This window comes from Suncus etruscus, chromosome 15, assembly GCF_024139225.1.
Source record: "Suncus etruscus isolate mSunEtr1 chromosome 15, mSunEtr1.pri.cur, whole genome shotgun sequence".
NCBI classification, from domain to species: Eukaryota; Metazoa; Chordata; class Mammalia; order Eulipotyphla; family Soricidae; genus Suncus; species Suncus etruscus.
This window is the reverse complement of record NC_064862.1, coordinates 980,687-1,006,091: the sequence shown is the minus strand read 5'-3', so window position 1 is coordinate 1,006,091 and position 25,405 is coordinate 980,687. Positions and strand designations below refer to the sequence as shown.

General features: G+C 35.4%; 1 protein-coding gene and 1 pseudogene across 1 annotated transcript in view; both read right to left on the bottom strand.

The window, feature by feature from the left end:
* Positions 1-25,405, bottom strand: part of EYA4 (EYA transcriptional coactivator and phosphatase 4) — a 304,073-nt gene that overhangs the window by 200,714 nt on the left and 77,954 nt on the right. The gene's annotated exons all lie outside the window — the stretch shown is intronic.
* LOC126031521 (uncharacterized) lies at positions 5,961-6,079 on the bottom strand (annotated as a pseudogene).

Here is a 25,405-nt window from a genome sequence, read left to right as displayed (position 1 = left end):
GGAAAGAGCAACAACTTAGTTTCAGGGCAGAGTTTCCTGCATCACCACCTAACAGATGAAACCAGAATATGCTCTGTAACACCCTGATTTTTACAAAGGATCTGTGTAAAAACATTGATCTTCAATTACAGAAACCTGACTGCAACAACTGCAATTGAGAACTTTTACAGGGACCACAAAGAAAGACTTTAGGGTTAGACAACTTAGTATGCCCAGAACCTGTAGTTGGTCTTATGGCAGGATGTGTCATGGATAGGGTGTCCCTGCTTTTAGGCCAAAAGTTTTTCCTTCCTATTCTCCCCAACTCTTGCTGTACCTATGCAAAAATAAGAATAAAAAAAGATAAAAAAAAAAAACCCAACCAAATAAAAAGAATCAAACAAAAAGCCTGATCCCCCATCTCTTTTTTTTAATACAAAAGATTTTATTGATTTTTTTTTGAAATTTCATTTTATCTTTTTTTTTATTTATTTAAACACCTTGATTACATACATGATTCTGTTTGTTTCAGTCATGTAAAGAACACCCCCCATCACCAGTGCAACATTCCCATCACCAATGTCCCAAGTTTCCCTCCGACCCCCCCGACCCCCGCCTGTACTCTAAACAGGCTCTCCATTTCCCTCATACATTCTCATTATTAGGACAGTTCAAAATGTAGTTATTTCTCTAACTAAACTCATCACTATTTGTGGTGAGCTTCCTGAGGTGAGCTGGAGCTTTCAGTTCTTTTCTCTTTTGTGTCTGAAAATTATTGAAAGAATGTCTTTCATTTTTCTTAAAACCCATAAATGAGTGAGACCATTCTGCGTTTTTCTCTCTCTCTCTGACTTATTTCACTCAGCATAATAGATTCCGTGTACATCCACGTATAGGAAAATTTCATGACTTCATCTCTCCTGACAGCTGCATAATATTCCATTGTGTATATGTACCACAGTTTCTTTAGCCATTCGTCTGTTGAAGGGCATCTTGGTTGCTTCCAGAGTCTTGCTATGGTAAATAGTGCTTCAATGAATATAGTTGTAAGGAAGGGGTTTTTGTATTGAATTTTTGTGTTCCTAGGGTATATTCCTAGGAGTGGTATGGCTGGATCATATGGGAGCTCGATTTCCAGTTTTTGGAGGAATCTCCATATTGCTTTCCATAAAGGTTGAACTAGATGGCATTCCCACCAGCAGTGGATAAGAGTTCCTTTCTCTCCACATTCTCGCCAACACTGTTTATTCTCGTTCTTTGTGATGTGTGCCATTCTCTGGGGTGTGAGGTGGTATCCCCCCATCTCTTTTTTTCTTTTGTTTTCTCTTCTTTTTTAATTTTTTTAAAAATTTTTGTAAATAGGGGTTCCTGCCTTTTTCAAAGAACCTTGGGACATGGGTTACTTTGTTTTCCCTCATATTTCTGCATTTTTCTATAAAACTAAAATGAAAGAAATAAAGGCTTGGAGCCAGAGGCCAAATGGTCTCAGATGCATTCCTAGGGGAAAAAAGTACAGAACTAAATATTCAAGCCAAAGTCAACAACAATAGAATAATGAGACCTAAACTCTAACAATCTGAACTTAAATGGGACAGATATACTGGGAGGTTAGGTGCCAAAGAGTGGTTATACAGGATGTACTCTGGGATTATTGGTGGGAGTCTACAAATGGTAGGGATGGCTCTAATTCACTGTATATCTGAAATTAAACTATGAAGGACTTTGTAGATCAAAACTGTTTCAACAAAATAAAATAAAACCATATAGAGACAGACTAAAAGTTTCTCTATATGTTATTAAACAAGCAATGATTTTGAATCCATCTATAATAAGCTAAAAATTAAAAGGTCTGGATACACAAGGTACTTTGCTATCAGTACTATATATCTCCTTATTTTCTTTAGTTATTAGAACAGTTTACTAGTCTGAGAAATCAGAAATTCAAAAAAATCTAATAGCTCACCAGTCATTCCAAAACCAACTTTTCTCCTGTGGATTAATTAAATAGTTTTTTCTTAGAGATCATAAAAATGACTCTGAATTCAGGGAGCATACAATGAATATTCAAGCACCTAACTTTTGAATGTATAAGGCTCCCCAAGCACTTCTAGAATTGCTCTGGTGTACCTTACTCATGTATATAGGCATTCAACTATGTGACCAGGATAGCTAGAGTATCACTGAAAGTCATCTCAGAACCCCTTCATTAAAATTTAGGAGATCTTTTTCCCCAAGAAAAGGAGTTTTCCTTTTTTTATTTCAACAACTTTATTACATACATGATTGTGTTTGGATTTCAGTCATGTAAAGAACACCACCCATCACCAGTGCAACATTCCCATAAAAATGTCCCAAATCTCCCTCCTCCCAACCCTACCCCCGCCTGTACTCTAGACAGGCTTTCTATTTCCCTCGTACATTCTCATAATTAGGATAGTTCAAAACGTAGTTATTTCTCTAACTAAACTCATCCCTGTTTGTGGTGAGCTTCATGAGGTGAGCTGTAACTTCCAGCTCTTTTCTGTTTTGTGTCTGAAAGTTATCATTGCAAGAATGTCTTTCATTTTTCTTAAAACCCATAGATGACTGAGACCATTCTGCGTCTTTCTCTCTCTCTCTCTGACTTATTTCACTTAGCATAATAGATTCCATGTACATCCATGTATAGGAAAATTTCATGACTTCATTTCTCCTGACAGCTGCATAATATTCCATTGTGTACATTACCACAGTTTCTTTAGCCATTCATCTGTTGAAGGGTATCTTGGCTGTTTCCCAAGTCTTGCTATTGTAAATAGTGCTGCAATAAATATAGGTGTAAGGAAGAGATTTTTATATTGTATTTTTGTGTTCCAAGGGTATATTCCTAGGAGTGGTATGGCTGGATCATATGGGAGCTCGATTTCCAGTTTTTGGAGGAATCTCCATATTGCTTTCCATAAAGGTTGAACTAGATGGCATTCCCACCAGCAGTGGATAAGAGTTCCTTCCTCGGGGCCGGAGAGATAGCATGGAGGTAAGGCGTTTGCCTCTCATGCAGGAGGTCATCGGTTCGAATCCCGGCGTCCCATATATGGTCCTCCCGTGCCTGCCAGGAGCAATTTCTGAGCCTGGAGCCAGGAATAACCCCTGAGCACTGCCGGGTGTGACCCAAAAACCACAAAAAAAAAAAAAAAAAAAAAAAAGAGTTCCTTCCTCTCCACATCCCTGCCAACACTGCTTGTTGTGTGCCACTTTGTGATGTGTGCCACTCTCTGGGGTGTGAGGTGGTACCTCATAGTTGTTTTGATTTGCATCTCCCTGATGCTTAGTGATGTGGAGCATTTTTTCATGAGTCTTTTGGACATTTGTATTTCTTCTTTGTCAAAGTGTCTGTCTTTTTTTTCTCCCCATTTTTTGATGGGATTAGATGTTTTTTTCTTGTAAACTTCTGTCAGTGCCTTGTATATTTTGGAGATTAGCCCCTTGTATGATGGGTATTGGTAGAATAGTTTCTCCCACTCAGTGGGGGGCTCTTGTATCCTGGGCACTATTTCTTTTGAGGTGCAGAAGCTTCTCAGTTTAATATATTCCCATGTGTTAATCTCTGCTTTCACTTGATTAGAGAGTGCAGTTTCCTCTTTGAAGATGCCTTTAATCTCAATGTCCTGGAGTGTTTTACCTACGTGTTGTTCTATATATCTTATGGTTTCGGGTCTGATATCGAGGTCTTTCATCCATTTGGATTTAACCTTCGTACATGATGTTAGCTGGGGGGGTCTAAGTTCAATTTTTTGCAAGTGGCTAGCCAGTTCTGCCAACAACACTTGTTGAAGAGGCTTTCTTTGCTCCATTGAGGATTTCTTTCTCTGTTATCAAAAATTAGGTGATTGTATGTCTGGGGAACATTTTCTGAGTATTCAAGCCTACTCCACTGATCTAAGGGCCTGTTTTGATAACTATTGCTTTGTAGTACAGTTTAAAGTTGGGGAAAGTAATTCCTCCCATATTCTTTTTCCCAAATGATTGCTTTAGCGATTCTAGGGTGTTTATTGTTCCAAATTAATTTCAAAAGTGCCGGATCCACATCTTTGAAGAATGCTATGGGTATCTTTAGCGGGATCGCATTAAATCTGTACAATGCTTTGGGGAGTATTGCCATTTTAATGATGTTAATCCTGCCAATCCATGAGCAGGGTAGGTGCTCCTATTTCCACATGTCCTGTCTTATTTCTTGGAGCAGATTTTTATAATTTTCTTTGTATAGCTCCTTCACATTTTTAGTCAAGTTGATTCCAAGATATTTGAGTTTGTGTGGCACTATTGTGAATGGGGTTGTTTTCTTAATGTCCATTTCTTTCTTATTACTATTGGTGTATAGAAAGAACATTGATGTTTGTGTGTTTCTCTGAGGAGAGCTTCAAGGATTCAGAAAAGACAAAGAAGCACAGGGCAGGGCTCCCTTCAGGTCCTCAGTTTCCTCAGATGAAGCACAGCAGGGCGGAGACTCCGCAGGTGAAGCAATCAGCCCTTTACCTGGCAGTCCCCTCAGTCAGCCATTTCTTCAAAGGAGTTTTCTTTTATAACAGACACACTGCATAAGATCTGAAGTGGTAATACTACTGATCTCATTCTTAATCCTAAAATTAAAGAATATTTTTGTGGTCTATACTCAGCTGTACTCAGTGTTCACTTTTGGCTCTAAGCTCAGAGTTCACTCCCCTTATGTGTTTCAGAGGAACACGTGAGATGCGGGAATTGAACCCAGGTCTGCTGCATGCATGGCACATGTCTTACCTACAGTATTATATCTCCCCAGAGACTACATGTAAGTTAGCTGTTAGCTGAATTTTAACATTTAGATGATACCTAGTACTCAATGAAAGATAAATTTAGCTAAGTTTAAAGTGTTACCTATTTATAATATTTAAATAATATTCATTAAGACTTTCAAAAACATTGTATACCTTTAATAAAATAAATCTTAATATAATATTTTATAAGGAATTCAATGGTGGTCACCATTGCTTGATCCCTTAGAAAGAGTGATCAAATATATTGGCAAGCACACATTCACATAGGGAAACTACTCAAACACAATGTTACTTCCAGTTCATGCTAAAATTGGTCTTTATGATATATGCCAACTAAATTCATAGCAACCAAAAGTAATCTATTCAGGCAGAGCCTGATAATTTCAATTATTAATACAACTTTCAGGCATCACTTTAAAAAAACCTACTCTGAGCATCTCAATATTACTACAACCAGCAAACAATCATGCTAAAATAAATATTCCACTCCGACCTGGTCTATTTTAAATTGCTGGCTGCAAATATTTGAATCTCTTCTTTCAGACAGAAGAAATGCAAAGAATTTGCATTTGAATTACATGACTTCTGTGTCCATGTGTCTTTAAGGCCTATTATGGAGAATTCAGCATGGTAAAATCATTTTTAATGCTATACTTTTAGCATATTCATTTCCTAATAAAACTCTGTCAAATTATAAATTTAATGCTTATAACTGATGTCGGAAATACCTTTCCTAAAAACTGAGTCATTGTCTCTGAGTGAAACAGCAAGCTGGGTTGGCTTGGTGCTTCCTCTGCTCTGCCTTTTTAATCGTATTAAGTGGTTAAGATCGGATGATAGCTGACAGCAGTGGAATTTTAGCAATTAAAAGAAAGATGTCCTTAGTGACTATGTACAACCCCATCAGCCAAGTTTCTAATCAGTGAGGAATTTAGGCAAGTTAATTTTATTATCTGCAAGTGTGGTCATTATGTAGTAATCAAACTCAAAATGTATATTATAACCTCGTCAGACAACAGTCTGTAGACAGTATGTAATATCACTCACTACAATTATTATGTTACTTATTTTCCCTTCTAGTAGATTCAATACTATACTGATATTACAATGTGTGTTTATCTCTACATAACTAATATAAAATAGATAAACTTTAGAAGCTTGTTAAATGTTAGCTATTTCTTTTTTTTAAGCCTACAGCACCCAGTATTCCCAGGCAGTCTCCCATCCAAGGACTAACCAGGCCCAACCCTGCTTAGCTTCCAAGATCAGACAACATCGGGCACATGCAGCGTGGTATGCCCATAGACAAGTGTTAGATATTTCTATGACTAAAATATTTTAGTTTATTTTCACAGATCAATGATAATATATGCGTGGATAATAAACTTTGTAAAGTCTTCACTTTCTTTTTAGAGGCAAATATTGAGACACTACAGAAATAATAATATTTTAGTCAACTATTAAACAACTATTAATTGATTGATCCCTATATAGTGCAACTATGCATATAGGAAAGTTTAATTTTATGGTCATTTATTTAAGTTTATGTTCTGATGCACAAATATTCTTCATAGATAGACACTCAATTAGAGTTGTAGGGGCTCTTTTAAAACATTCTAATAGCTGGGAAAAGCATTATCTCTCAAAATAGCTTAATCCAAATAGCTTAATCTGATACTTATTAAACTAAATTGCAAAGCAGTTCTCATCCCTGGGGTTCTCATTTGTCAAGTATTCATTAAGAAAATTATTTCTATGGGGTTCTGGGCCCATGTCTCAGTACTTTCCATGCCTATCTGGAATGCACTGTCTAGTGAGAGAGTTAAATGAATAAGCAGAAAATGACAGAAGATTATTACATCTTTTTTGTAAATTAAATGAAGAAAACCAATAGACGTTTAGTGCATTGCAAGTTTCGAGTAATTTAAAACAATACTGAATCACTGGAGATACGATGAAATACTGTAACAGGGAGAAATAACTTAGCTGGGGGAATTTAGGAAGATAATTTGGAAAACATACTATTTAAGCTAATATTTGAAGGAAAACCAGGAATTCATTTAGAAAGCGGTAGGAGAAAGCAACAGTGAATGCATTAGAGGCCCTAAAGTAAAAAAAAAAAAAAATAAAAGCATAGGAAAAGCATGTACATACCTTCCAGTTCCTAAAATAACATATAGAATGTCACTGCATGCAAGGGTGGTCTGAACAGAAGTGAAAAAAGTAGAAGCTTTATAGGCTTTGCTGAGGGCATTAGATTTCAGCCTAAATGAAATTAGGAATGAACTGTAGTTTTAATGAGAGCAAGAGAAACAAGATAATCAGTCTTTTTTTCCCCTTATGACATTTTCGTCTGCTTTCTACTTATTTTGGCCCTTCCCTAACTTCTCCAGATCTTAACCCTCTTTCTCATAACTGTAACAAGGAGCCAATAGCTGAGCCCATAGGGCAAGGGTGTCAAGCAGACCTTTGTGACATGACCCCGCTCATGCTCAATATTCCCTGTGCATTGAGTAGTTCCCCATCAATTGTGAGCTAGTAAATTGGTCTACCCGTATTCTTTATAAGCCTGCCTAGAGACCAGCACTCAAACTGTTCATTCATAAGTGAAACCTTTAGTGATAATTATAATATACCCTTTATATAAAGGTATTTTTTGTCAGTAGAGGTGACAATTTCCAAATGATACAAAATTCCAGTTGTAAAATGAGTGAATTCTGGGCACTTATATATATCAGGACAATTATATTTAAAATAAACTATTTATACATCTAAAGTTGTTAAGGGTATGAAACTTAAATGTTCTTTCCAAAAGTAACAAAAAATGTGATTATATAAGGTGATAGAAGTGTTTCTGATGTGTTAACTTCACTGTGGTTTATCATCATATCATGACATTACCCACTGAAAATGAATACAACCAATGACATCCATTTTATATCCACAGAGATGAAGGGGCAAAAGTTACATTTTCATAACTGTTTGAGAAATACAATTCCCATCAGACTTTTGAATACACTTGCTATCTTTGATGTCTTCAAAATCTTTAAAAACTAAAAAGTACTTCAATTAAAAATTAATATGGCCACTGGAAAGCTTAGATTGGGAATTCAAATCTGAAGCTATTGATCAATTATCCTCTCTCCAGGTTCTGCAATAAAATCAAGCCTGCTTCTTGAATTATCACATTGCAAAGACTCAGCATGACTGCATAGAAAGCACTGTTGCAGTAAAGGAGGTCCTTTCTTAGAAATGGAACAGACAAAGCCTTTCATCTATTATTCATGGTGCCTTGTGCCCATGTCAGCTCCAAATTAATAATTAAAATTAATCTCATTACAGACTATTTCATTACAGGATAATTTAATTAAATGATGAATTGGCTCCCAGATGTTACCTCCTGTGCCATCTTTTAAATAATGCTGATGATGACACAGGATTTGCTCAGTATCATTCAGACCTTAAGAAAGTGAATTATTTATAGGGTTCTGCCATTCTGCTGATAATAAATGATGCTATCATTCTTATGCATTATCCTTCACCAAAGTCACATTTCCCCAAGATTTCAAATATTTCCACAAACTTTTAAAGTCTACTGGACGTTATTAGAAACATTGTTTTCTCATTCACAGAACTATATCCACTTGGTGAAGTTTTTTCTTTTGATTTCATGAAACTTATTTTATAAAATAATTAAAAAATAGAAATCTCAAATTTCAGCTTCAGAAATAAAAGAAAATCATATATGAATATTTATTTTTGCTACAAATTATTGAGTTTGATAATAAAATAACCATAAACATTAAAACTGAGACCAGGGGGGCTGAGAGATAGCCTGGAGGTAAGGCATCTGCCTTCCATGCAGAAGGACAGTGGTTCAAATCCCGGCATCCCATCTGGTCCCCCGTGCCTGCCAGGGACGATTTCTGTGTGTAGAGACAGGAGTAACCTCTGAGCACTGCCGGGTGTGACCCCCCCCAAAAAAAAAACCAAAAAAAAACTCTGAAAACAGACTTTTACTTACTGTTTTCTATAAACTAGTTGATAAAAAGATTGTTTTAAGTATTTATTATTCATTATTTTTATGATTATTATATATTTATTTGACATGAAATAACAAAGGTCACATTTTAAGTTTTTCTAGTGATCTCATGACTACTGAAAAGCGGATGTTTTTTTTTTAACATTTTGCACAAGATAAAAATCCTGATAAACTAGTGTTAGAAAAAAATGTAACCCCACTGAACCATAAACGAAATACTTAATAGATAGTTCTTTATTAACTTAGGATAAAATTTAAGGGTTTTGGAATGACATGGTATCTGGCAAGTATTTTTTAAATTATTAAATTAAAAAATTGAAATTAGTTGACAATGATTCTGATCCCAAAATTTAATATTCTAAAATTTCAATCCAAGGCTGTAGTTTTTCAAAACATTTTGGGTTTTCAAAAATTTCAATTCTGCCAAAATGTATTTTAATAATATTTAAAAATCACGAAAAAAAGTTACGACATAATTATTTTATAAAAAAAATGTGATACTTTGGAAAATAAGTTAAGTCATTATAGCTATTAAGTGTAGTAATCAAAAACTAAAGCCTGGCACTGAAGAGATAGTCCATGAGGTAATGTACTCACCTCGCACAGTCACCTATAGTTTAATCCATAGTTTAAACCACGGTCTCCTAAGCACCAAGAATAATTGATCTCTGAGCACAAAACCAGGAGTAAGTCCTAAGCTCAGCTGGTGTTAAATGCCCTATCTTCTCATTTTAAGTCTAAATAACAGTTATAGTTTTTACATACTATATACATTTGATAATCAGCGATATAAATTGTGGATTTAGTATCTCTGAGGATGAATATATTTTGGGTAGTATTAAGTCTACCTTCAAAATAATTTATGGACTTTTCTTTCTTTTTTTTGGTGGGGGGGTCACACCCGGCAGAGCTCAGGGGTTACTCCTGGCTCTAAGCTCAGAAATTGCTCCTGGCAGGCTCGGGGGACCATATGGGACACCAGGATTTGAACCACTGTCTTTCTGTGCCAGAGACCAAACCCTAATATGGAATTCTGCAGGACAAGCCAGTCTTGTGTGGCCAGAGTACATAACCTAAAGCATTGGCTAGCCCCAGAGACCAAAGAAATACCACAGTTTCCTATCAGTCATACATTCCAGGAAGCTTGTGACATCCTTGAAACTTCACTAACCTTGAGGTGTTCCTGTGCTCCTTATGTAAAGATGGCATGTAAAGATTACCTCTGTAATGCAGGCTGTTTCATCCTGCTCTCTCTCCACTCCCTGTAAAATCATGCTTAAAAAGAGCCTGTACTGATTAATAAACCGGAGCCTTGACAAGCCTCGTGTTGCTTGGCCCCTCTTTTTTCTCCCCATTCTCTTTTCAGGCCGGGACCCCTCTATACCTGTCCTGCAGGCCAGGACACTTCTGCATGCAAGGCAAAAGCCTTACCTCCATGCTATCTCTCTGGCCCTGATTTATGGACTTTTTGAACAGTGAAACAGTTGGCCAAAGTCATTGGTACCACAGTCTATGCACAATTGTAATAAATAGAATGATTTATTTTTGTCAGCTTGAAAGATTATGAAGTTTTAAAAGACAATATATATTTTTAATCATTTGAAAAATTTTTATTCTCTCTTATTTTTCTCTCCTGGCCACTATATATTTTTCATTAATTGACAAGTTCCAACTCTAGACAAGTTTACCTACCTTTCTTCTATAATTTTTGCCTTTTATATTGTCATCATGAATTAAAAATGGTTAATATTTGAGGTTCAGGCTTCATTTTTCAAAACCAATCCTTTCACCAATGTCCACTTCCTTACAGATCTTGTTTTCCTCCCACAGGCCCATCTCTGTGAGAGACACCTTTTTTATACTATTAACTTTTGACACTGTGTTTTCATGCAAATAACATTGTACTACCTTTCAGCTCTGTCTGCTCCTCTATGTTGGACATTCCCTTGACCGTTGTTATTGTCCCTTTTCTGCCTTATTTTTCCTACCCCAAGAGTCAAGCTTCCTAATGAGATGTGTACTCATGTTCTTTGATTCTCTTGCCTTTGGTAAATTTATTATATGGAAATACCGGATTTCCAAATACACTATTATATTTCTTTACATCCCTCACATGAGAATTACCATTCAGTGTCAGTATATCTTTCCTTCTGACTAACTTCACTCAGGATACTTTCCAGATTCATCTACATAAAGAAAATTTCTTAATTTTTATTTTTTCTTTTGGCCAAGTAATATTACATTGACCATATGAACCATGGTTTCTTTATCAATTCATCTGTTCTTGGACATTTCGGTAGTACTGCATAAAATATAGGGGCACAAATATGATTTCTCCATGTTGGGGGTTCTTTTTTTTTTTTTTTTTTTTTTTGGTTTTTTGGGCCACACCCGTTTGACGCTCAGGGGTTACTCCTGGCTATGTGCTCAGAAATCGCCCCTGGCTTGGGGGGACCATATGGGACGCTGGGGGATCGAACCGCGGTCCTTCCTTGGCTAGCGCTTGCAAGGCAGACACCTTACCTCCAGCGCCACCTACCCGGCTTGTGTTGGGGGTTCTTATGAGGGAGATACTGAGAAGTAAAACTGCTGGGTCAAATGGAAACTCAATTGCTAACTTTTTGAGTAATGTCCTTATTGTTTTCCAAAAAGCTGCACCAACTGACATTCCCTTCAGCAGTGAATGAGGATCTCTTTTGTCACATCCACACAAGCACTAGTTCTTATTCTTTTTGATGTGCCAGCCTCTATGGTGTGATGTGATATCTGTGTTGCCATCCTCGTATCCAGTCTGGTTTTTTTTTTTTACAAGATCATATTGTTCAAGGCCAAAGAGATAGTACAGTGGGTAGAGCTGTAGCCTTGCATACTATTGTGCCTGGTATCCCTTATGTGCCTCTGAGCCCCACTAACAGTGACCTCTGAAAACCACACCAGGAAGTATGGCAAAAAGTCAAAAAAATAAACAAGTAAACAAACGAAACTACACCCCTCCTTTTAAGTTTTTTTACAAATATTACTCTAGAATTCTATGCTATCATGTCACCATTCATTTCCACAAAAAAATATTATTAGTTTGTTATATACTATACACCATGGCAATTTAAATGCAAGCATTCACTGTACTACAATTGTAGGTTCAAGCAAGTAAGACACAGAGAAGTTATAGAAAAACTCTTGTTCTTTTGATAAATGCAAAATATTTATTATTGTCAAATTTTCTAAGCAGTTTTATAAAAAATATAACATGAAAATATTATGAACATTAGAAATAGTAATAAACATTTATCACAAAATAATTTAATTGACAATTTAAGAAAAGTAGAGCTTCTGAGATTTTTCTATTAATAGTGAATCTGATTTATTAATTTCAGATAACACAAGCTAATACTTATCAAAACAAAATTTTATAAGAGAAAAATATAGCATTTGATTTCAAATGTCCATATTAAAATTTCATCTATTTCAAAATGGGTTATTGTACACTGGGGGGTTAACTTGTTCTAATACATTTAAAAACTTTTTGTTAGTATACCTTATGTGTGAAATTTAGACCAGAAATGAACTTGCCACATCTGGGTGATAGTATTCACATTTGTGGGAAGGGGAGTTAAATAAGGTTTAAAATATAAAAAAATCTGTATAGAATAAAATTCAGCCTAAAATTTTAGACTAATTCAGACTACCCTAAAACAAGAGCAATTAAAATGAAAAACCTATTATGCCAAGAATGAAGAGAGTTTGCACTTTAAAGTATTTTTCAAAAGAGTTTGAAACATTAACAAAGCTACTTAAAACAAAGACCAACTAAAAATTGTTCATGCAATCATCAGTCCTTTATTTGTTGGACTGAACTAAATCGCCATGGTTTTTTTTTTTAAGACTCATATATAATCACATTTTTAAATGAGCTTCTAGTGGCAGTTTGTTAAGCAGAATGCTTAAAATGTGTAGGGATTTGAGTCTTCTGAAAACCTGTATACTTATGGACTGGAAAATTAGTACAGTAAGACACCTAACCCCAGTTTGGTCTCAGACACTACATACAGTTTTATGAGCCACTCATGAATGATTTCTGGGCATAGTCAGGAGTAATCCCTGTGTGCTCCTGGGTGTAGCCACAAAACATAAGCAAAACAAAAATACAGTATGCCTCTTAAAACAAACTCTTTATATATTTCTCTACTTCTCTGGTATTTCTATAAAAAACTTGTAATTTAGGTAACATAACTACAACAGTATTCAAGTTTATATATTCATATAGCAAGTTATTGTACTTCACCACCATCAAAGTGCCCTTAAAGTCCAGCATATGTCACTTGAACATCTCTGGTTCAATCTTCATTCTCTCTTTCTCCCTACAACCCTTTTAGGTTATCATTTTAGAATCCAAGGGTTTCAGGCCAGAGGGATAGTCCAGAAGACAAAACGGTTTGCCTTTTATGAATCCAAAGAGAGCTTTCCCCAATACCTCCATATGGTCACCTTAGCACCACCAGGAGTAATTCCTGAGTTTAGAAACCGGACTAACCCATGAGCGTCACCTGATTGGTCAATCAGACCAGAGAAAATTCTTAGGCCCAGATGCTCTGTTTCCTGGAGCCAGCAATTCTGGGTGTCAGCAGGGCTCTTCTTCACAGTGCTTAGAAAACTATGCAGTGTTGGGAATAAAGTGAGGACTCGACACATGGAAAGCGTGCAGCTCTGACAACTAAGTCATCGCCTTGGCCGTCAGTTGTTTTTTGGACTTAATTCCTGACTATATTTTATAAATAGATATCAATAAGAATAACTTATGACCTAAATTTAAATTTATAATATACAAGCTATTGTCTATACATAAGTATTATATATAAATTATATACAGTACATATAGTTTTCTCCCTAAAAGGAATAAAAATATATAAACCAGGTATTTTCTATTCTTTGAGAATAAAAATAAGTTTTATCAATTTTAGGCACTTGTTATTGTTAGAAAAGTACCAAAATTACTTTAAATAAATACATACTCTATCAAATATTATATGACATGAACATTCCAAAGTAATTTTCAAACAATAAAGGTAAATATAAGTTAATTAAGATAAGTTAATTTCCTCACCATCATATTGATACAGTATTCATATAGCAAAGATTGAAGTCCATGCCTTTAAAAAAATAGTCAAATAATTTTTAAATAATGTGTGTCTTCAGTATTTAATCTTAATGTGTCTTTAGTTTTTAATCTTACACAACTATTCCCACTGGACACTTCTAGGAACACTGTTTTAATGATGAGAAAATTGGAAATGGAGGGTAATATTTCCAGTACTTAGAGAACGAAGATGCATCATCAGACAGCCAGACACCTTTGCATGGTTCTAGCTTAACAGTCCTTTATCCAAAGGATTAAGTTGATTTTTAAGTCTACCAGCTTGACCCAAATGACAGTGACTGTAGTCCAGTTGGTAGTCTCTAGAAATTCTATCCATTTCACATTTACTACTCCACCTGATCTGCAATTGCCAACTACAGTGCCCTTCAGCTGTGTTTAGACTAGACCTACTATCTTTCCTCGCTAACCCCTACCCTGGAGAAATATTAAACTTTATATGCAGTGGTGCACATTCAAATAAGAGAAAAACATAAAACTTAGAATTATAATGTCGAGGAACTGGGGAGAAAGTAAAAAGTGCATTGGCAAAGTGCATTGTCCTGGATACTATTCAATTCTCAGCACCACATAAGGCCCCAAATAGTTCCAGGGATAACTCCAGAGCACAAAGCCAGAAATAGTCCCTAAGTATCTCTGAGTGTGGTGCACACTCCTCCCTAAAAGAAAATTATATTTTTAAGAATTGAAAGGATAGACATATAAGTATTATAAAATCAGTCTTCACAACTAATCAACATGGATGAGATGAATCCCTTAATCACGGGTATAAACAATAGTGCTATCACACCGAATAGTTTACACCAATAAGATGGTAAAGAGTATTTCAGAGCCCCCCTCGCTCTCCCTGTCTTTTTATTAATCCTCTTTCTCTAAATGTATATTTTTAATAAAAGTTTCCAACTTTATCAACTAAATCGCCTTTCACAAGATTCTATGTTTTTTTTGTTTTGTTTTGGGTTCACACCCTGCAATGCTCAGGGGTTACTCCTGGTTCTATGCTTAGAAATCGCTCCCGGAAAGCTCGGGCAATGATATGGGATGCTGGGACTTGAACCAACATCCTTCTGCATTCAAGGCAAATGCCCTACCTCCATGCTATCTCCCCAGCCCCTTTATAGTTTTTTTTATTAGAATCTCATACATCTTCAGTGCAATTTTAATGCTTACCTGTGTAAGTATACTAGCTGTACTGAGCATCAATTCTGATCATTCTATGAAAAAAATCCTCTAGTTGCCACAGTAAAGACTTTACCTACTAACCTAAGGCATCAATCTAGAAAATAAGTGCAATAAGACTTTCGGAGTTGGCCAAAACATTTATGCATTACATTAGTAACTTATAAAGATAAACTTCACAAATCTTGAAAAAGGACTGAATTTATTAATTTTATTGGGGGGGGGGGCTGTAAAGAAACTGGGTAATACCCAGTCAGTCTCAAGAGTTGCCCCCAGGTATGGAACCAGAATTGGATATGCGTGAAGTGAATCCCTTCATCCTTATGCTATCTTTCCTGCCCTTGTAACCTAATAATTAATGGGTGGTTTTATAATAAGTATTTATTTTAATTTTCTACAATTATTATAATACATATTAAATACAGTTCATTCAAACTTTCATTCACCAATTATCTACTACTATATAATATGTACCATCATCTATATTAGGAACAAGTTTGGACTAGAGAAATACCTAGTATTTTTAATTTCACAAGGACTCTAGGAGATGATTAAGTATTTTTAATTACAATAACTAGTAACTTTTATTTTGTTTTATGTTCATTAGCATTTAAACTTTATAAGTCAGAAGAAAAATACGTCATCAATAGAAAATGCACAGTCATTAGAAAACACATTTTTTGGGGAGGAGATCTCCCAAGCAGTGCACAGAACTGGGAGACTGTCTGGGGGAATTCTCAACCACCTGGGTCAGTGGTTAAATGCAAAGGCAAAAGATATGGTGCAACTCAGGCCTTCCAGTTCCTGTACTACCCCCAAGCACCCTGCAAGTGTGGGTCTCAAAAAGAATACCCAACAGTGCTTTGCCATACTTGGGAACCATGTGGTATTGTGAGTGGAACTGAGTCAGGCACATAGAAGATGCGATTCTTATCCTCTTTACCATCTATCTTCAATCTCTAGTGTACTGATTATTAATACATATGTGTTTTTTTTTCAGTTTTTGAGTCACACCAGAAGGTGCTCAGGGGTTACTCTTGGCTCTGTTCTCAGAAATCACTCCTGGCAGGCACCGGGGGGGGGGGGGCAACCATATGGATGCTGGGAATCAAACATAGGTCGGCCAGGTATAAGGCAAATGTCCTATCTACTGTGCTATCACTCCAACTTCCAACACATATATTCCTTTTTTCTTTTACCTCTCCCCTTCCCCAACGACACACACATATACATAATGATCCTTACTTCCACTAGAGCCACATTGTTATTAAGTTATTATGCATCAAAACACATTTACATCCATCCATCAGATGATCCTAATAAATGTCATTTCATTGGGAAATTAATAGATTATATTTGGATTCCATAACTAATTTATTTATTCATGTATTTTTTCAGTCTCTACCTCAGATTAAAATACCAATACACCGCATCACATAAATAAATCGAAAGAATTTGCAGGAGGTGCTTTTCACTTTTGTTGAATTCAAACTCAGAAAATTAGGCAGCATTGCAGTTCAGTATCAGAGGCATTCTTGGAGCCACTTTAATTCTTAATGCCTTAATTACCTTCACTTATTAAATAATTGAAACTTATTAAATAATTGAAATTAACAAACAAAAGTTGAGATGCATTTCCCATCTGACCAAAATAATGTCAGGGGTCTATTCTCAAAAGAGAAATCCTAACTGTATCAACTCAAGTAAATATGCTAATAAGTAGAAACATAGACGTTTTGTATTGAGACAAGGGTCATAAAGATATTCTAGGGAGAATACTTGTCTTGAAGTGGCCAACACAGGTTTGATCCCTGGCATCTCATGGATCCCCAAGTCCCATTCCTGAGCAGAGTAGGGCGTAAGCCCCAAACCCGGCCTTCAAATGCTTAGGATCCCTATTTCTACACATTTACCCATACACATAGAAGCTGATTCTGTATCAATATTGTTACAAAAATTCAGAATTCAGATTTATTTTCTTCAAGACTCTAGCACAGTATTAAATAGGTACATTATAGTCATAAAACCTCAGAGAAAGTAGGAAATTTATACATAATGTCACAGCTAATCCAGAACAAGCACACACAAAAATTACTATACGTGTTTTATATGTCTAATGTGTTTTTGTAGGAAAACCATCTTATAATTTTTGACTGAGTACAGAAAAAATGTAAAAACTGTGTATGATATTAATTCACAAGTCTTCATTTATATAAAGCAAAGGAAAGGGGTCTCAGATATGAGAGGATAAGCCACTTGCCTTGTACAGTCTTTTCAATCCAGACATCATAAATGGTCCCTGAGCACAGCTAGTAAGGATTCCCTTTGCACCATTAAGTCTGGCCCCCAAACAAAAGAAGAATATTATACAAGCCAAAGGAGAATATTCCGTAATAGAAAATATGCATTATCCAATTCTATTTTCCTGCAATGACCTATTCACTTTTTGTGCTACATTGCTATTCAAAGTGCTTCTTTTCACTCTCCAGAGTCTCAGTTTAAATAAATGTGATAGCCAGTATGTCAGTCCTTTCACTTTTTTAGTAGTGATCCCTCACTTGTTTAATATTGATTAAATTCTGTTTGATTTTTTTCCTTTTCTCTATTCATGTTTTATGATTCTCCTTTTATATAGCAATTGTTTTGCTTATTTCATGACTATAACTTTTGCTTTAATTACTCTTTAAGCAAACTAACTTGTTTCATTCTATTTTTACTTTTCCCTAGATTTTATTTATTTATTTATTTATTTATTTATTTATTTATTTATTTATTTATTTATCCACAAGAATTCAGGGCTTACTCCTTGGGAAGCATTTGTGGTGCAGAACCAGATTAGAACCCAAGCTGGTTGCATGCAATGCAAGTGCCCTACTCCATGTAACATACCTCTAGCCCCAACTTTTCCCTGGAGTTCTATTTTGTTGCATCATTTCTCTGGTGTTTTGTTTTGTTTCATTCCAACAGAAAAATGGCAAACCCTCTATTCTTCATCTTGTTTAATTTCTTATTCACTTCTGTGTACTGAACGAAGCAGTCATCTTTCCTTAGTATGCCCTAAGTATGCCTTTTCCTTACTATTAGTTTTCTATGAGAATTGTAAATTGTATCTTGGGCAATGTGAATAACTAACTCAGAGTGATGTGCAATATGTTGCTTTGCATGCTGAAACTACTCCAGCAGTTTACATGTCTGGACTACTGGTGTTCACACAGTGCATTCAAGACTCCCTGAGGACTACAGCTGTCTGAAATGAGGAGATGAGACCTGGAGCACCCTCTCCTGTGATACAGTTCCACAGCAAGACTGCCAAGTGTTATGTGTTCTCTTTGGTCTACTGCTATAAACCAGTATTACTTTGTTCCAGCATAACCGATTTCATCTATTTATGAAAAGATGAGGGGTGAGAGGAACACAGTTTGCTAAATTTAAACACTAAAGATAAATCTGTGTAGCAAAATTCCAAAACCTATTCAAAGAAAGACTAATCTTGAGAAGAAATACCAAAAAAAAAAAAAATCAAATAAGTTGAACATCCTTTTCCTCTATATTTTCCAAATACAATACAATTATGAAATTGGTTTTGAATTTTCAAAACAAAATAAGATAATTTTTAGCTATCTACCTCAAACAAAATGTTTGCAAAGAAGTAACTTATATTACAATGCAAAAAGGAACATATATACATATATATGTATATAATAAAATTAAAATATGAAAAATGTGGGCCAGGACTGTGGAGCTGTGATAAAGTCTTCTGTATATAAGAACCTGACTTCAATTCTTGTCACTCAAAAGAATAACAGTAAAAATAAATTTCAAAAGTAATACAGAAAAGTTCCATTATTTATCTAATAAAATTCAGATTAAAAATACTTTATTGTGATCTAGGCAGAAAACAGAACAACATCTTTGAAGTGATGGTGAGAAAATTAATGCTGTTTTAAAGGTTTATGTCCATCATGATATTCAAAAGAAGAAATAAAAATAAATCCACTCAAACTATAGATTAATTCCACTCCTGAAAATATACAGCAAAGATCCAAAAGCACAATGCAGAATCTGCACTCCTATGTTCATTGCAGCACTATTTGCAACTGTCAAAATTTAGAATCAACTCAAATGTTCAATAACAGGTAACTTGATAAAGAAACTATGGTGTATGGAAAACTACTTGCCTGTATGAAAAGGTAAATCATACAATTTTCAGCTACATCGATCTGAACAGTAGTTTCATGCTGAGTGAAATCAGTAAAAGTGTAAACTCAGAATTATCTCTCTCACATGTGGGATATAAACAAGCATCCTAGAAGAATTTCAAATGCCCAATGACGATAGAAACTAAGAGCAGAAGAACAGGCTTGCAGTAAGAAGCTTGTCACTGAGTACAATGTGGTGCAGTCGGGTTACTAGGGAACACTGGGACAACTGTGGAGGAGCAACGTGCCTTTCACAGAGGTATGTTGGGAGACAAGGAGGGAAACTGGGGACTTCAGTGAAGTGCAATGGCTACTTACAATGTACTGGTGTTGAAATGTTGCATGCCTTGTACAATCACAAACATCTTTCTAATCATATAGTTACTTGTTTCAATAAAGATAAATTACATCAAAACTAAAAATTTAAAACAATTTCAAGTTTATGAGAAATTACATTCAGCTAAAATAGATAAAACATAAGACTTTGTCACTTTTAATATAATAGTAAGGCTTGATAGGAATAAAGAGAGACTCTATACAATCCAAAATCTATGAAGTAGAATATGCAATTATGAAATATGTGCATACATAACAAACCATAAATTATATCCAGTAAAGTCAAACAAATGTGCAATCTTAAAGGAGATATATCTGATTTCATGGCCTTTGATTAGATTGATAATACTACTGCTAAATTATAAAAATCTTGACACTGAGATTTATAATAAACTTCTAACTTTAAGAGGCAGTCATTATTAGCAAAGCAGAGCTCAACCCAGAGCCATTATCTGCTGACTCCTACTGTCTGTCCCTTAAAAGATTTTGTCAGATAGATTTCCTTGAAGATTTTAACTAATACATGAGAATATTTAATCAGATAAATTAAACAAATAAAGAGAGAACCCCTTCCCTTACTCCCCATAAGCTATGAGAATAGGCTTCCTGGGGTTTAATGATGCAGAAGATGGTCAAGCATGTTGTTTACTTATTTTAGAAGGTTAACTGAAGGGACCGGGCTGGAGTGATAGCACAGTGGTAAGACGTTTTGCCTTGCACATGGGCAACCCTGGATGGACCCTGGTTTGATTCCTGGCATCCCATATGGTTCCCATGCCTACCAGGAGTGATTTCTGATCACAGAGTCAGGCGTGACCCCTGAGGGTCGCCGGGTATGACCCAACCTCCCCCCTCAAAATAAAAGAGAACCAAAACAGGGAAATAAAATCCATACCATTACTTAACTCCACAAAGTACAGTTTGTCTTAATAATTATTTCATTGTCAGAAAACGGTCAACATTAAATTTTCAACAAATCACTTACAGCCAATTGGCTGTTAATGACAAATACTAAATCTTTGCACGTTTCTACATCATTTAGATCCTCAATAGATCAGCAGATAATAACCTTTCACATCAGAGATTCAACATGCTGAAGTGCAATAAAATTTGTTTGAAAGCTTAAAGCTCCACAAAAGATATTTCCATTAAATTACCACATGCTTAAAAATGAAACACTAGTAAAACTTTGTCCTGCACAGCAAAAATAATAAATAAAAGGAATTTTTTTAAGACTACATATTTAACTTCAAATATGCAGAACAAAGCAATTTTCTTTTTTTAATAATATTTTTATTTAAATACCTTGGTTACAAACATGATTGTGGTTGGGTTTCAGTCATATAAGAGGAAACCCCCCCATCACCAGTGCAACATTCCTGTCACCAATGTCCCAAATCTCCCTCCTCCCCACCCCATCCCCACATGTACTCTACACAGGCTTTCTATTTCCCTCATACATTCTCATTGTTAGAATAGTTTGCAATGTAGTTATTTCTTTAAATAAACTCATCACTCTTTGTGGTGAGGTTCATGAAGTGGGCTGTCACGTCCAGCCCTCCTCTCATTGTCTCTAAGGATTGTTGCAAAAATGACTTTTATTTTTCTTAAAACCCATAGATAAGTGAGACTATTCTGCATCTCTCTCTCTCTCACTTATTTCACTCAACATAATAGATTTCATGTACTTCCATGTATAGGAAAATTTCATGATTTCATCCTTGATGGCTGCATAATATTCCATTAGAACAAAGCAGCTTTCAATGCTGAGTAAATACTAAGGTTCCATAGTACCATGTTTTCCGGCGTATAAGCTGAATTTGAAACAAAAAAAAGTCAATCGAAAATTGGGGGTCGTCTTATACGCCGAGTATATCCCGCAAAATGTTTCAATATGCCACTAAACGAAAATTGTCTGTATATTGCCACAAAACGAATTTTCCAACTCGATCCTGCACCAATCACTGACAGGCTGCTCAGACCGCCTCTCTAACTCAGCCAATCCAAGCAGGCTTTTGATGCATGCAAATTAGACAATGTTCTGGACCCGAATCTACACTGTCAAAAGTCTGCTCAGATGGGCCAGAGTCAGAGAGGAAGTCTATGACAGTAGAACCTTTGAACCTTTGCTTGTTGTGATTGGCTCACTATGGTACATACAGTTGCAGCACAGGAACGTTCTTTCTGATACAGCGAATATAGGCCTAAACCTATGTTTTAACTGCAAAATTAGGGGGTCGTCTTATACGCCCAGTCGTCTTATACACCAGCAAATAAGGTATTTGAAAGAGATGATACAAGAGAGATTGAGGGGGGCCGAAGAGATAGCACAGCAGTAGGACATTTGCCATCCAGGATGGATGGTGGTTCCGTGGTTCAAATTCCAGCATCCCATATGGTCCCCTGAACCTACCAGGAGCAATTTCTGAGCACAGAGCCAGGAGTAACCACTGAGCACATCCCATACACACACACACACACACACACACACACACACACACACACACACACACAATGAGAGATTGAGGATAGTCTATGAAAATGTAAAGGGAGGGCTAGACAAATTATTCAGCAGGTAGGAAGGTTGCATCTGGCCAACCTGGATTTGAGCCTCGTCAATCAGTATAGTCAGTCCCACTGACCACTGCCAGGAATAACTCCTGAGTGTGAAAAGCCAAGAGTAATCCCTGATTACTCGGCAAGGTGTGGCTGAACTCCCCTGAAAATTTGTAAACGGATACATATAAAATTATTATATATTCATTAAATTGGAGCTCAGACTCACATAAGATACTATAATCTGTTTTATATATTTATATATTGTATATATGTATATTTAAATATATATTTATATATACATACAAAAGAAATGGGGGTCAGAGCAGTGGTGCAGGAAGTAGGGCATTTGCTATGCATGGCTAACCTAGGACAGACCTCGGTTTGATCCCCCAGCATCCCAGGCGGTCCCCCAAGCCAGAAGTGATCTCTGAGCATATAGCCAGGCGTAACCCCTGAGCATCACCAGGTGTGGCTCAAAAAACAATATATTTATATATATACATATATACATAAAAGAAATAGAAGAGCTTGACTCCATATATGTTTATTTATGCATAGAGCCATAAAAATACATAATAGCTTGACACCAAAATATTTATATATATATATTAATTTATGCTCATTAATACTGCAACATTACGATAATTATATATAAATTATAAATATATAATTCTGTAAAATTTTAATAACTCAAACATAAAACCTTATCATTATTAACACATATACATTGTTATTAATAACATCATAATTACCTTGGTCTCAAATGCTGACTCAAGAGAATTAATGACTAGACTTGTTAAAGAAAATTCAATTTTGATGTTGTATTTCTGGCATCTTAATTAATCTTCACTATATACATATATGAGTTATTATAAAAGTGTTCCTCAAGGGCTGGAATGATCATGCAAGCAGTAGGGCATTTGCCTTGCACGGCTAACCTAGGATAAACTGCAGTTCAATTCCCTGGTGTCCCATGTGGTCGCCCAATCCAGGATTTCTGAGTTCATAGCCATGAGTAACCCCTGAGAGTCACCAGATGTAACCCAAAAAAAAAAACAAGGAAAAAAAAAACTCTCCAGAATCTGTCTGGGGGAAAAAAAAGTGTTCCTCAAATGAAGCTTATGTTCTTTGCGGAATCATGGAGATCTATAAATTTTTCATTTAGTACTGACAAGCAGAGACTTAAATGATCTATTTACAAGGATCCATACTTGTTTTTCTTGAATTTTAAAATGGTTTTCTGGGGCACACTCAGGCTTCTCCTGGCTTTGCTGTCAGGGATCACTCCAATAAAACCATTTGGAATGCTAGTCAATTTGGGATTGCTTTATTTCTTCAGGACATACTATTTTTTGTTCTTTGTTTGCTTTGGTTGTTAACATTTTGTTTTTTGTTTGTTTTGAGGCCATATGTAGCAATGCTCAGAGCTTACTCCTGGCTCTTTGCTCAGGAACTCCTATACTATTTCTCCAGCCCCATATTTCTTACCTTCTGATTGACCAAAACAATGAACAGAGCCACAAATTTAAACTGTTACTTGTAGTGATAATAACCCTGAATGGAAAGTACTTTTTCTAATGCACATTTCTGTCATTCTCTTTTTTTTTAATTTTTATTGTAAGAATTTATTCAATGACATTTCTGTCATTCTCTTTTTTTAAGTGAACAAATAATTTACACAGAAGGCTCCAATAGTCCTTGGCTCCAACAGTCCAAAATAAATAAAGCAAACATATACTCTTCTATAGGCCCAAAGAAAAAATTTCATATGCTATTGGAAATAGGCAAGGTTACAGAAGGCCTGATTGTTGATGCATGCATCAAAAGGCCAGCAAGAAGCAGTTAGGAAGATTTTCTTCATTCCTAGATGACACTCACAGTTTACTTCCAGTATGTAAGTCACAGGAAGGCTGGACCATCAGGATCAAAGCAGACACTTAATTTACAGAAAAATACAGAAACAGATAACCTGTTGTATATTAAAAAGTACTATCTTAAACTATATTTTAATTGAAGTAACATCAAATTATAACAATCAACATGTACGTATCAAAGTTCATTGTAGACACTGTATACATTAGTATGCCAAGAGTACGAGACAGATTCAGTATTAATGAATATAATTACTGAATATATAAGTGGGGAAGAAAAATTGAGAGATCTACAAAGAAGATGATAGAAATATTAGTCAATTTTCGTTTTTTATTCTGTATGCTATATTTTTTATTTTTATTTTTATCATATTGGCTTACATATCTTTCACAGTAGTATTTTAGGTATATATTAACATTAAATCAGGGGAATACCCATCACCAAATTTGTCTTCCCCCATCCCTGTTCCTTTCCTGCAACAATATTCCCCACCATCACCCCCCAGGCTGCTAGAGTAGGTGGTCCCCTCTTTGACTAGCTTACTATTAGTGATCATATATCTGTTTGGTCCTGGTACCCTCCTTTGTTTCACTCTCTATTTGAGAAGTGGGGCTCGATAATTCAAGTTGTGTGGTTTTGTTTGAAGGAAAGAAAAGCAATAGAATAGAGTAAAAAAAAAATAAGCTGAAAATGGCAGGGTCCTTCTAGAGGCTTTCAACCTCAGTTTGAGTGAGGACATGAAAAAGGTAATTGATATACCACATCAATACAGAAAGAAATATCAAATTAAATATCCAATGAGCACTACAGCAATAAAGACAAGCACCACACAATAGTATCGGTGAAATATTAGTCAATTTTCTATCGATTATTTGAAAATTAATTTTAATGCTACCAAATTTTCTTTAAAACATAATATCTACAATTATTTACCCATAAAGCTCACTACACAGAAAAATTTGTTCGAGCATGCATTGATATTAAAACTACCTATGCATAAACCTAGTTGATTATAGAATTATATTGGTTTTATATATATATATATATATATATATATATATATATATATATATATATATATATATATATAGGTTATGGTTGTATAATCAAGGCTGCAATATTTTCAATGAATCCTATAACTATGCCTGGTAGAAAGCTGGTCTCAGAAAACTCAAGATATAACTAAAGGAGCTTACTTATATTGTTATGTCCAACTACACACCTAATATTTAGAGAAATATTAATGCAAGTCTTCACTACCAACTGGTATTTGATAAGAAAGCAGTAAAACTGG